Source organism: Pocillopora verrucosa, chromosome 5 (assembly GCF_036669915.1).
Source record: "Pocillopora verrucosa isolate sample1 chromosome 5, ASM3666991v2, whole genome shotgun sequence".
Lineage (NCBI taxonomy): Eukaryota > Metazoa > Cnidaria > Anthozoa > Scleractinia > Pocilloporidae > Pocillopora > Pocillopora verrucosa.
In genome coordinates, this window is record NC_089316.1 from 9,504,334 (window position 1) to 9,517,741 (window position 13,408).

A 13,408-nucleotide genomic window follows, 5' to 3' on the forward strand; every position below is an offset into this window, starting at 1 on the left:
ACTGTCAACAATATTGCAGGAAAGGAGGACACAAAATAAGGAAATCGAAGTAATTCCAATTCCAGAGGTAAATTATTTTGTTGGTAAACTTATATTACACTCGAGGCAGTTATAGCTTTTTAAAGTACGATGTAGGTGGCTCCCCACAGTAAGTTTAACAGGATGACAAGCGGAAACCATATAATTTCTTATGCATAAGTCACGTGACGGGCATGAAAATAAAATGACCTTAAAATCGTTTTTGGTCATTTTTCATTTTTCAACTAAACTAAACCCGGACAGAAGGCTGTTGGCTTTATAGCTGAATGACTAATGGACCGAATATCAAGAAAGTTTATATGTAATTTTTGATAGATCCAATAAAAAGATGTACGAAATGGAGTCTCCATGTTTTCTACTTTTGTGTGTGTTTTTCGTTTAACTCACAACTCCATATAAAGACGAAATGTCTTTTCTTTTAATGTCTTTCCTTTTCTTTTCACTTCCATTAGGATTAATTTTATGGGCTTTTATTAAGCCATCAAAACACCCTCTTGGCGCTGCCCCTTTATCATGGATAACCTAGAACATGAATCCTTGGAGGAGGAAACAAACAGTTCGCTTGGTCCTTGTGGTTCAAATGCTGACTCTTCAAACTCTGCGAACACATGTCAGAAGATCTTTAAAAGCTCCGAAAACTCAAACTACGGATATGTTGATTCGCTAGAGAAAGCCATGTTGTTACTGAAGAAATACGAGCAGAAAACCACGACAAATTTCGTGCTCTAAGTCTTACAAAATGTTTGGATCTGGACGTAAGACCTTTTCCTCCCGGTAGGGGGTTGGGGGTTTTACTCCCTTAAATTTACTAAGGGGGTGTGCCATATGTACAAGGACCTTTCTCCAGACAAAATGGGACAATCAACCTTGTTGCAGAGTCATTTAAGCTAAAGTAAAATTTACCCCTCTTACAGAGAGAAAGGGCAATTTTAATACCCTGCATTTGATTGAGAGGTAAAAGACATGCCTTGTTGAGTGGCACATGCCTGTTTATACCAAATATTATAATTTTGGGAGTACCCCTCCCCCCAGGGTTTTTCTGCTATTTACTTTTACTACCCAAAGTCATGCACCTGGCGCAATTGGAACTCTTTCCCTTTAAGAAAATACTCCTCAACCCATCACATACATCCCAGAGAGGTTATCAAATAATAAAAGGTTATCAAGTAAACAATTACGGAAAGAACAAGCTGAACTGAAATCTCCCCAAAAGGCAAGGAGGAAGGGGATGGTTGTGGGATGTACGATTGTTTTCTGGATATAAAGTTTAAGGAACTACATAAGCAGTTGTGTGATGTACAAATGATGACCCCTTGACCAGGGGTACAGGGAAAACAGAGTATAGGTATACATTTTGGAAAAACCCAACAGAATGATGTGTTTCCTGGCACAATGAGTGTTAAACCTGTCAAAATATTGGATTTTTGCCTCAATTATAAAGTCTTTTGCAACCATTTTTAAAAAAAAAAAAATAGAAAAGAAAAGAAAAAAAAAACAAGTAACAGTCCATACATTTCAATCAAGCAATAATGCTTAATATATCCATTCGGAAAGCCAAGAAAAATATTTTTTAAAGGAGAGAGACTACCCTTTGATGGAGTTCCTTTCATGATTATTGGATCAAAAATATGCCAGCATGGGCCAGACAGGAAGAAAAATGAAAAGCCAAAGTCTTCTACACAAAAGATAAAATATGAAAGACAATTCATACATTCATGTCATCTTGTGTCATGGATAAATGTCAAAAGACCAACCTAAAACACTTCTTTTTTAAGCTTGAAACTTAACATTGCATGTCAGGAAGGAGGTTTTTACCCCAAGACACAATTAACTTTGGCTGTCCAGCAAAGATTTTAATGTCAGAAGTTATAAAGTTTCCAGGATATAAGGTAAACTTTTAAAACTCCACAGCAAGTCTACAACATGGATCAAAACAAAAATTTAAGAGAAAATTATCTTTCCACCTTAGCATCCTTTTAAAATACTTCTTTATTGTTATTCAGTGATGTTTGAACAATGAATTGAATTTCATCTTTGTCATTTAGATTTTGGATAACACAGAGTGAATCAGGAGGGACATGTCTGACAGACTCAGGGGTGATATTAAAAATGGAATGTGGCCACAGTTTGAAAGGAGAATCTACATTAACCTACCCATGGAGAAGGACCACAAAGATCATGTCATCGGAGAGGTATAGAGAAAGTTTTTATAGAGTACAGAGTGATTCGTTAATATTACTGTAATTTCAAATCTGTTTACCACTCTAGCATTACCCCATATTTTCATTTATCACTCTTGTTATTATAATTGTGAATATTATAGGCCTAATTTGTTTAAATTGTAGATAATGTAATTTATCAGAGAAGAGCAATCTCATAGATCTGTTATTTAAAAAAAACTACATGTGCACTAGAAATTGGATTCAAGGCATCATGGTTTTGCTACTACACTAGTAAGATCATTTCTTAAGACTAAAGGTAAAAAAGTAAAGGTTTAAAGTTGCAATGTGTTGTTCCAGAAAATATCCATACCTCCCCCCACATAAGGAAATTTTTCTAAGACTCCCCACCCATCTGGAAACTCCAATTAAGCTTCATACGCAATATTTTGGTCCTACAGAATCCCCCAAACCCCCCATGAAATTCCAATCCCTTCTGTGGGAGGAGAATGGATATTTTCTGGAACTGCACAATATCTATTAATATTTTTCGAAAATTATAACATATAGAAAATAGTTGCAGACAGTGACAAAAATAAGACTTTAGCCAAATTTTTACCTCATTAGCAGTTATGAGTATGTAGTGTTGACCTACTGGAAAGGTCTATTATGGCTATAAGTTTAGTCTAGCTATTTGTAGTACTTGCTACTCACCTCCCAAGCTAGCCAATCAGAATGCACAGAAAGCACTATTAACTTGAGAGTATGTACTAATGAAGGTTATTTTTGGCTGAATTATGGAAATTAGCTTTTCTTGCATTCTTGCCTCTACATGTGTCACATCTCCACCTCCTCTTGCTATTTATCACCTCGTTAGGAATGTCCACACAGGTTGGATGATACCAGCCATTACACTGAAAACACTGCACATATTCCTGGTTATTTTTTTCGTTTCTAACCTGTATTGCAGACTACCCAAAATTTTTGCGATGCCTCCTTTTCACGGATGACCGATCACAACTACAACATAGCGACACCTCCACGAAACCTGTCAAAAGGAGGATGTTAAAACACCAGAGGTCATATCGGGTAAATTTCCGATGACGAAATCCGAGCTCGCCCGATGTTGTCTTCATGATGAAAGCCCTATTTAGCATTTTAGAGCCGCAAAATAGAGTAGAAAGGAACACTTACTTCGTTTTCGTTCATGACTTTGTATTAGCGTTAAGATATTTGCATTTTTTCCGTTGCTAACCTATATGACAGATTCCACAAAATACATTTGACGCCTCCTTTTCACGGATGGCCGATCACAACTACAACGTAATGACATCTTCACGTAATCTGTCAAAAGGAGGATTTTAAAACACCGGAAATGTTGTTTTAAATACGAACTATCTTTACACGAAATAAGGCATTGTGCACAGAAATACCTTTTCTTAAATAAAGCTTTTCAGAAAAAACTTCTAAGTATATGGTAAACACGATAAAAGCAACCACGCCCAAAACTACCAAAAATCTTCTGGATTTCTGATGAAATAAATTTAACGCAATTACGTTTAGAGTTTAAGCGATATATTGTTTCTTCTAATATGTCAATTGATTAAAAAATTGAACATAACCTCTATTGGACGGAGACTAAGTATGAATATAATGTAGCAGGCGATATTATGCGGGTATCAGCGGCCATCCCGAGGGGTCGACCCCGGGCAGCCCAAGGGCAACCCACGGGCTTAGCAGGGGATTTGTAGCAAAGGCATGCCCCGCACGCGGGGCATTAGAGCGCTTTTGCGTTTTTGGCAAAATACCCCTGCTGTCTCAACGTTCAGCGGTTTTCGCCACAGGACAAGCAAGCTCGCTCGCTCGATGTTCTTCTAGCCCTCGAGGTAATATTTTCCTGTGTACCATGGTCAAGTATTGTGCTGTTGCTCTGTGCCGTAATGGGAGTAAGAAACGACCTGATCTCAGTTATTTTTGCTTTCCTACAAGGCCCAATGAGCGTAAGAAGTGGGAGGTTTTCTGTAAGCGAGCGGATAAAAAATTCAAGACACTCGGCGATCCAAGAATCTGTTAAGGAAAGCGACATCGAGATTTCAATTTCATACGGTTAGTTCGCATTCGAAGCGTCTTGCCGATAGGAAGAGACAGTGTGATGAACAACCGCAAACCAAGAAAGTTTGCCCCAGAAAGCTCGAATTTGAGGACTCCATAGAGACTTGTGTGGATTTTAGTGCTGATGTGGCTTCAGTAAACCGTGATCACTCGTACTTTTGCATCGAGGAACAGGCAACACCGACTATATGTTGCCCAGGTTGCTCCAGGGGTGGGGGTATTTGTCCCAATTTTTTGCCCTACCCGAGAGGCTTTAGCATGTATTTGTCACGGCAGCTGTGACAAATACCCCTGGGTGCCCGGGGGTCGACCCCTCGGGATGGCCGCTGATACCCGCATTACTTTTGTAGACAAAAGTATCTGCGTTGTGCCATGATATCATTGAAAATATTTTACGATAATATTTTTACAATATTTAGATGAGGATTTCAATTCTAAATGCAAGAGCGTACTTAGGGAAAGATCTACAAGAAACAGTTTCTTATGAATACGTTTTAAAATTCTTTTAGCTGACTTGTACATAGATAAAAATTACTACATAGATATATTTCACTTCGACAATTATCTTAATAAACAATTAATGGGAAGTTCTAAGAATCAGTTTTTAATGCTACATGCTAAATTAATGGTTATTTTTCTCTTCCTGCTTAAGGGCTCTTTCGCAGTTTTGGTGACGGTAGCAGTTTCATACTCTCGAAGAATGAACTTGCTGACGTGACATCCTTCACCAGACCTGACCTTTCAGACAACTTTCTCTCAAACAATGAACTCACTTCTTGAGAAGTTAATTTACGTGCCATCATAGAATTGGAAATTTTGTTCATAAAGCGAAATTATCGATTGGAATACGGCCGAACGCTGAATACGAATTGAGTGAGCAAACAGATACTTTGATATATCGGACGATAACAAATTTCCCGCTTTTGCGAGTTTGGACCATTCAATTGTCTGGGAGTTAATCGACCGTAACATTTATCTTTCGTCTCCATTTCCGGTGTTCTAACATCTTCCTCTTCACAGATTTCGTGGAGGCGTCATTATGTTGTAGTTGTGATCGGTCGTCCGTTAAAAGGAGGCATCGGAAAAATTTTGTGGAGTCTGTAATATAGGTAAGCAACGAAAAAAAAAAGCAAATATCTTACGGCTAATACGAAGTCATGAGCGAAAACGAAGCACGTGTTCGTTTCAACTCTGTTTTGCGGGTCTAATATGCTAAACAGGGCCTTCATCACGAAGACAACATTGGGTGAGCTCGGATTTCGTAATCGGAAATCTACCCTAGATGACCTCCTTTCGACGGATTTCAGAGTGCGCTTTTCAACCTACATATAAGGAGTAAACGCCTAGCTGCCAGGCAATGCATGTTCGGCCGAAGAAGGGCGGAAGTGAGTTTTGACTTAACTGGAGTGTTCATTTGCAGTTTAGGCGAAGGTTATGGCTTCTTTTTTTTTTATCTCTCGCTCCTGTTTAGTCAGTAGTTCTCCCTGATGAGGTAAGAGGTGTTTGATGTACATTAGGCGTAATGTAAGGAAGAGCTGCAAAGTAAATTAAGATGCAATCAATGTCATACTTACATATTAGGGAAGAATTCGAATACAAGGCTTTCTGATTTTGAAATACGCTCCAAGTACGACAAAGAATCGTATTTGAAGCACAATTGAAAGTTTTACAGTATTAAGTTATTTGATTGTGAATCGCTTTTATGTTCTCTGATATCAGGAGAGAAAGCGAGTGATAATTTCATCTCGGGTAATTAATTTAAAGCAATTTGGAATTTATGGACTGAAATTTCCTCTTTAAGAAGGATTGAATATTATGATTTGATTAATAGGTTAGTAGTTTAATCGGCAAAGGTACCAAATCATAACAGTCAAATGATAAATTCCGCACAACTCCATAAAGACTTCAGTATGCATACTTATGTTTTACTTGGACAAAAAAAACAATGGCGTAAACGATAACGAGACTACGGCTTTGCTTCATAATAGCACAGGGCTATACGTTTTCTCTTCAAGAGAGAAGGTTGTGATTTTATTGTTTTATTTAATTTTCATTTGGGAAACGTACACGTCATAAAATTCCGTTGAAGCACAATTGAAAGTTTTAGAGTACTAAGTTATTTGATTGTGAATTGCTTTTATGTTCTCTGATATCAGGAGAGAAAGCGAGTGATAATTTCATCTAGGGTAATTAATTTAAAGCAATTTGGAATTTATGGACTGAAATTTCCTCTTTAAGAAGGATTGAATATTATGATTTGATTAATAGGTTTGTAGTTTAATCGGCAAAGGTACCAAATCATAACAGTCAAATGATAAATTCCGCGCAGCTCCATAACAACTTCAGTATGCATACTTATGTTTTACTTGGACAAAAAAAACAATGGCGTAAACGATAACGAGACTACGGCTATGAGGTTCTTTTACGGACAAAATATCGAACATGGATACATTAATGTTTTGTTCAATTACGTTATTGTTATGCGTTATAATACAAGTCTTAAAATAAAATAAATCAATTTCATCCGGAATACATCGATTTTGGATGTCATACATCGATGTTGTGCAGCATACATCGCTTTCCTGGCTCATTCACGCGTGACCTCATATAACTAAAAGATGTTCAATAAAACTAAAAGATGAGGAAGCGGAAATAGAAATGACCGGAAGTCAGATTAAACAAGAAGCCCCGGAAACTAGCCCTTTCAAAATGGCGGAAATAAAGGCAGATTATCAGTGATGTTTGAGAAGCACTACGCAAGGTGTACGAATTTGGCTGCCCAACTTCGAAGAATTTTTTACGTCTTTGGGTAGGCTACTGGAAGGTACAGAAGGGCAAAGGAACACTGCGTCCTACGACTCGGCTGAATTTTTTATTCGTTTACGAGAAAACGAAAGAACTCTTGTCACTTTGACGCTAGGAATGGAAGAAGCCTTCCCAAACGAAGTTGAGGTGATCTCTGATCTAAACGAACTTGTTTTTCTTATGAGCGAACTTTCGAGGGACTTTGACGGAATTTTCGAGGACTCGGAACGTTCTACGTTTACTGCACCATCGTCCCAGTAAACGATTGTCTTTCAACTGTGGTAAGGAATGGTTTAGTAGGCAGACCAAGGCTACAGATCTTACAGCAAGAGCTGCAAACTCTGACAATGACGCCGGTTTTCGTTGGGCTGATATCGGAAGAATTCTTGGAATCTCCGGAAGAACTTTGCGCCGTCGAAGACATGAATCTGGGTTGCCAGTTGGTGTGGGAGAGAATTTCAGTGATGTCTCCAACGATGACCTTGACGAATATGTGAGGGAAATTCTTGAAGTGGCACCAAGCGCTGGTCAACGCCTGGTTGAAGGGGGCTTAAGGAAGAGGGGCTTCCGAATCCAGTGCCATCTTATTCAGGAATCCATTCGAAGAGTGGATCCGGTTCTTCGCACTTTAAGAGCAGCGCAGCAGATAATTCGTAGAGTGAACAGTGTGCCATGCCCCAATGCGTTATGGTAAAATAAACGAATTCTTTGAAGCGCTATTTAGTTAACACTACCTTCTTTCTAACGAGTCTCTGTTCAGAAGGGTCTCCATTTTTAACAGGCCCCCCTACACCATTAGAGCCCACCACCCCTCTTTTCAAAATAGTTTGTTATTTCTCTAAGGGCAACACCCCCTTGGGGGGACTCCTGTACAAAAAGGACAGGGATGCTTGTTATAATTTTTAGGGTTTAAAAATGCAGGTTTGGTACCTCTTATGGTGGTCAGTTCCAAAAGGTCCACAGCGGGAGCTTTTGTGCTATCTCTTAGGTAGGGTCTTGAACAGAAAAAAATGACAGCTAGGGTTAACTGTGTTGTTTCGGAATTGTTTCCTCTTAGAGGTGAAAAGCATATTAAGCTGTGCCCATAAAACAGGATCTTGATACCTTTTAAGGGTTCTTTTCAAAATTTGTGACAAGCATTCCTTTCCTTTTTATATGGGAGTTCCCTCCACACAGGGGCAACACCGGTTTTAAATCTGTGGTACAAGGGAGGTTAGGCCGTAATTTTGATGCATGAGAATTAATGCCAATTCAACTCATGATTTGAGATACTTTCCCCAATTCTATTTAGCCCCCTCACTAATTACCCTAACCCAGCTTCCCAGCCCCCACCTTCCCCTGATATTATGCTCAAAATTCCTACCTATCACGCCTGTTACTCATGGGTGATCACAAAATGCCTCTTGTTGTTGTTATGATTATTATTTTTGTTAATGTCATTATAATTATTACCACTATTACTCAGATAGGCAGATTTAACTTTTTTTACCTACCATATTTAACCTAACTTATATGTGATAGTGTAGTGGAACAAATGTCTTCATGGTGTCCAACAGGCGCATTGATGGCAACCACAAACTAATCCAGCCATATAAAATTGTCATTCATGGTGGTTTAGATGGTTTTTCAAGAATGATAGTATTCCTTCAGGCATCAACCAACAACAGGGCTTTAACTGTACTGTAGTATTTCCAGTCAGCTGTTGAGCACTACAATTTACCATCAAGAGTTCGCAGTGATCTGGAGTGGAAAACATAGAAGTTGCTCGCTTCATGCTGCAAGAAAGAGGTTTGAATAGAGGCAGCCACATCACTGGAATATCTGTTCATAACCAGAGAATAGAGCATCTCTGGTATGATGTCAACTGGGTTATTGTGAGCCACTTTTTGAACATTTTCCTCTTTCTTGAGCACAGTGGAATTTTAGATCCAACAGATGAGGTGCATCTGTTTTGTATTCATCTAGTTTACATTACACTGATTAATAATGCAATTAACCAATTTATCGGTCAGTGGAATAATCCTCCTGTAAGCACACAATGCGATTTCTCTCCCAATCAGCTCTGGATACAAGGAACGGTACATTTCAGAAATTCTGGGTATAAGGCTGTGACAGATGTGACTGCCAGCAAGGCTGTTAATTTATTCAGTCATTATGGGATTGGTGAAGAAGGGCTTTACCTGACATGCAGAGTGACTATGCAGTTTTGGTACCTGACACAATTACTACTCTGACACATAACCAAGAATTGTCACTGCAAGAAGCTAAAGATGCAGTCTTCCAAACTGGTTACCAAGTGGTATTGCAGATTGCTTCTTTTTATTTAAACTGCTGTTCATGATTTACTATATTAACTTCATGTACTTGGAATGAACTCTTAATACAATTAGTATAAATTAGTTACTGCTATACATGTCAGTATGCCAAGAATAAAATTACTAATGATAATGTAAATGGGAAACAGTAACAATAATCAGTTATAATCTCAAATCTGACAGCCTTACTAATACAAAGGGTTGTAAAACTTTGTATTACTGGGAAAAAAATACATGATGTTATGGTGGCATAATGTACTAGATGCTTCATAGTATAAACACTTTAAACCTGAGATCTAGCCTTGATTTGCAGTCACTCAAAACAATATTGCAAAACAATGTTGCATGCATAATGGCTATTGCAGAGAAGTTTATACCCTTGTAAATGAGCTCTTGTAAGCTCTTTTTGTTGGTGTTGAGTTTATCATGCTGTTAACGAAACAGTTAATAAGCTGAGTAACTTGAAACTGGAACTTTGAATGTGGAACATTTCCTAAGTAACCTAAACGGATTTAAAAAATTTTACTATTTTATGTGAAGGGTCCACTGGCATATTTCCCTTGGCCACTGCTTAGGAAATTAACGGAGATTTTGTATTAATTTGAGCAGTAGAAATTTCTAGCAATAAAGGAGCAAAACATTACCATAAACATATGTAAAGTCATGGATAATTGTACCAGTTACAAAGATTTTTTTCCTAAAAACCTCAAGTTACGCCCTCCCTTATTCAATCTCTTAGTGATTATGATTTGTATGTGTTTTTTTATGTCCTATGAAAAATTATGAATAAAAATGGTTTGTGGGCCCAAGAATAACACAACTGTTAACTGAAAGTAAGATAAGGAAGGATCATCCTTTCATGTCTATATCTTGCCATAACCAATTTTGCCATAAGCAATACTCTCATTCAATAATTCTTCTGATATCAGCCCAACGAAAACCGGGGTCATTGTGCAGAGTTTGCCGCTCTTGCTGTAAGATCTGTAGCCTTGGTCTGCCAACTAAACCGTTCCTAATGCCACAGTTGAAAGACGATCGTTTAGGGACGATGGTGCAGTAAACGTGGAACGTTCCGAGTCCTCGAAAATTCTGTCAAAGTCCCTTCAAAGTTCGTTCATAAGAAAAACAAGTTCGTTTAGATCAGAGATCACCTCAACTTCATTCGGGAAGGCTTCTTCTGTTCTTAGAGTCAAAGTGACATTAGAGCCCTTTCGTTTTCTCGAAAACGACGACTAAAAAATTCAGCCGAGTCGTAGGACGCAGTGTTCCTTTGCCCTTCTGCACTTTCCAGTAGCCTACCCAAAGGCGTAAAAAATCCTTCGATGTTGGGCAGCCAAATCCGTACACCTTGCAAAGTGCTTCTCAAACATCACTAATCATTCGCCTCTATTTCCGCCATTTTGAAAGGGTTAGTTTCCGGGGCTTCTTGTTTAATCTGACTTCCGGTCATTTCTATTTCCGCTTCCTCATCTTTTAGTTTTATTGAACATCTTCTAGTTATATAAGGTCACGCGTGAATGGGTCAGGAAAGCGATGTATGCTGCACAACATCGATGTATGACATCCAAAATCGATGTATTCCGGATGAAATTGATTTATTTTATTTTAAGACTTGTATTATAACGCATAACAATAACGTAATTGAACAAAACATTAATGTATCCATGTTGGATATTTTGTCCGTAAAAGAACCTCATATACGGCTTTGTTTCAGAATAGCACAGGGCTATAAGTTTTTCTCTTTAAGAGAGAAGGTTGTGATTTTATTATTTTATTTAATTTTCATTTGGGAAACGTACACATCATAAAATTCCGCTGATAAATCTTAAATTTTTATAAGTTAAACCAGTTTTCAAATATCCCATATGAGTAAGAATCTATAAATTAACATCTAATCGTTTGTCCCACAATTTAAGAGTCAGGCTATTGATTGTGTATTGATTGCAGCATTTCAGCTGCTGTACTGCTAGTCTTTGTTAGGCAATAAGGTTGAAAGTTTAAATGTTGCTATTTATAGCACCTTGGTTTGTTGTTATTGGTGTGTTTTGACATGCTGTCAAATGCTGGTGTGGTGCATCTTAATCCTCATTATTTTGACCATCAGATGTTGTTCCCTCATAGTTCCAGTTTTTTTGCTATCAGCAATTATGTTTTGTGATAGTAGACATCTTTTGTCACTTAATTACATGGTCCTGATAACTGGTCAATTTAGCTACAGTAAGAATTTCATTCCAATAATTTGGCTTGAGTGTTAGTTGCATTTGCATGATAAGAAACTAGATATTGACTTGCATGATTGGCAACTAAATCTCTGGATTGCATTGTTGGCAACTGGATATTAGATTGCATGGTTAGAAACTAGATCTTTAAATGGCATGGATAGCAACTAGATCTTTAGATTGCTTGGTTGCAACTACATCTTTAGATTGTATGGGTGTCAACTAAATCTTAAGGTTGCACTGGTCTGATGGCAATTATTGTGTACATGATCTTTAGATTGCATGGTTGGCAAATCAATCTCTAAAGGTGGAAAACTCTGGAACAAAAATTTATCTTTCTAATTGGCACTCATAATCTCCACAGTATCAACAAGTGCTTTTCATTCAACTAATTTATTCTTGTTTTTGCATCACCATATTCCCACCAATAGTGTAACTAGCTCCATTTTCTGCATAAAAACACATGCAAACCACAATTCCTCTATTTGCTCTGACAAAGGGCTAATGCTCAAAACGTCAGCTTTGAAACTCTCAATGGTGGCCAATTTGTGTTATAACCTCAGTTGATAATACTAAATTACCTAGTTATACTCTCCACTGAAGCAGCACCAGAGTTTCTTTAGAAACTTATATCCCTTAACTCAATCTTTAGATTGCATGGTTGGCAACTAGACTTAGTAGCATGGATTAGGAATGACTTTTGACATTATTTTTTAGCAAAGGAGAGAATGGTAAGGTTAGATGTCAGAAACTAAGCCTGCACAGTTGACTGGACTCATGTGAATGGCTCCATAGAGCCAGGAATTCTTCTCCAGAGCATAGCCACTTGAAAGCAGACAGAGCTACAGAACAAACTGGTTGGCTGAGCTATTACTGCCTACTGATTGATCATCAATGCTTTGTTACACTTACTACCCACATAAATCTGACTGTTGGTTAATTGCCACATGAGACATTACGGATAGTCACTGCATGGCTCAAAAATACCTTAAATAAGCTGAATCCTCTGCAGGATAAAATCCATTATCAATTGAAGTTTTTACTTTGACTAGTGTGTAAAATTATGATAGCTTGACATGGAGAATTATCTTTACAGCTGTTGTCAATCAAAATCCCCTTTCTATTGTTTTATTCAAACCACTTCTTTATGTAGAGGTATTATGAAAAATAATGTACTCAATTAAGTAAAGGAAAAAATTTAATTTTTTTGAGGGAAAATAATGTGTGGGGGGGGGGGGGGGGGGGATAGGGGAGCACCTTTGGGTGAGGCTTTTCCTAAGAGTAATTTTTTGTGAAACCTAGGTAAAGGAATTAATTTTGTTAGTAGTTTGAAATTTGGAATTCCAGGTCAAGATGGTTTCAAACATATATTTAATTGTTATAGATCCCTTTGTTCTAACTAATTTTCTATTAATAATTCTTTTTTGACAAAAAAATCTCAAGGAAAAAACCCAAATTGGCAGTAATGATTTTACTAATCTGTGTCTACTTAACTAAAGATGGATTTTCAAGATACAGTGGAGATCAGTTCTTTCCTTTATATTGTTATTTTATGGCAAATGTTCTGATTGTTGTTTTTTTTTTCATATATTTAATGAAAATTAAAGCACCCTGCTTTAGCAACTTGATTAGTAAACTAGTAAATGCTTACTTGCCCAATGAGAAGGGGGATTCCTAAAGTTTTTATTGAACAACACAAAAAGTCACAAAGTCACTTATTGTATTATAAAAGGCTTAGTATCATTCTTGATGTTCATAG

At 37.5% G+C, this 13,408-nt stretch overlaps 1 pseudogene; it reads left to right on the forward strand.

Annotated features, from left to right (window-relative positions):
* Positions 1 to 7,049: 7,049 nt before the first annotated feature.
* Positions 7,050 to 10,239, forward strand: LOC131775060 (uncharacterized; annotated as a pseudogene).
* The last annotated feature ends 3,169 nt before the right edge of the window (positions 10,240 to 13,408 follow it).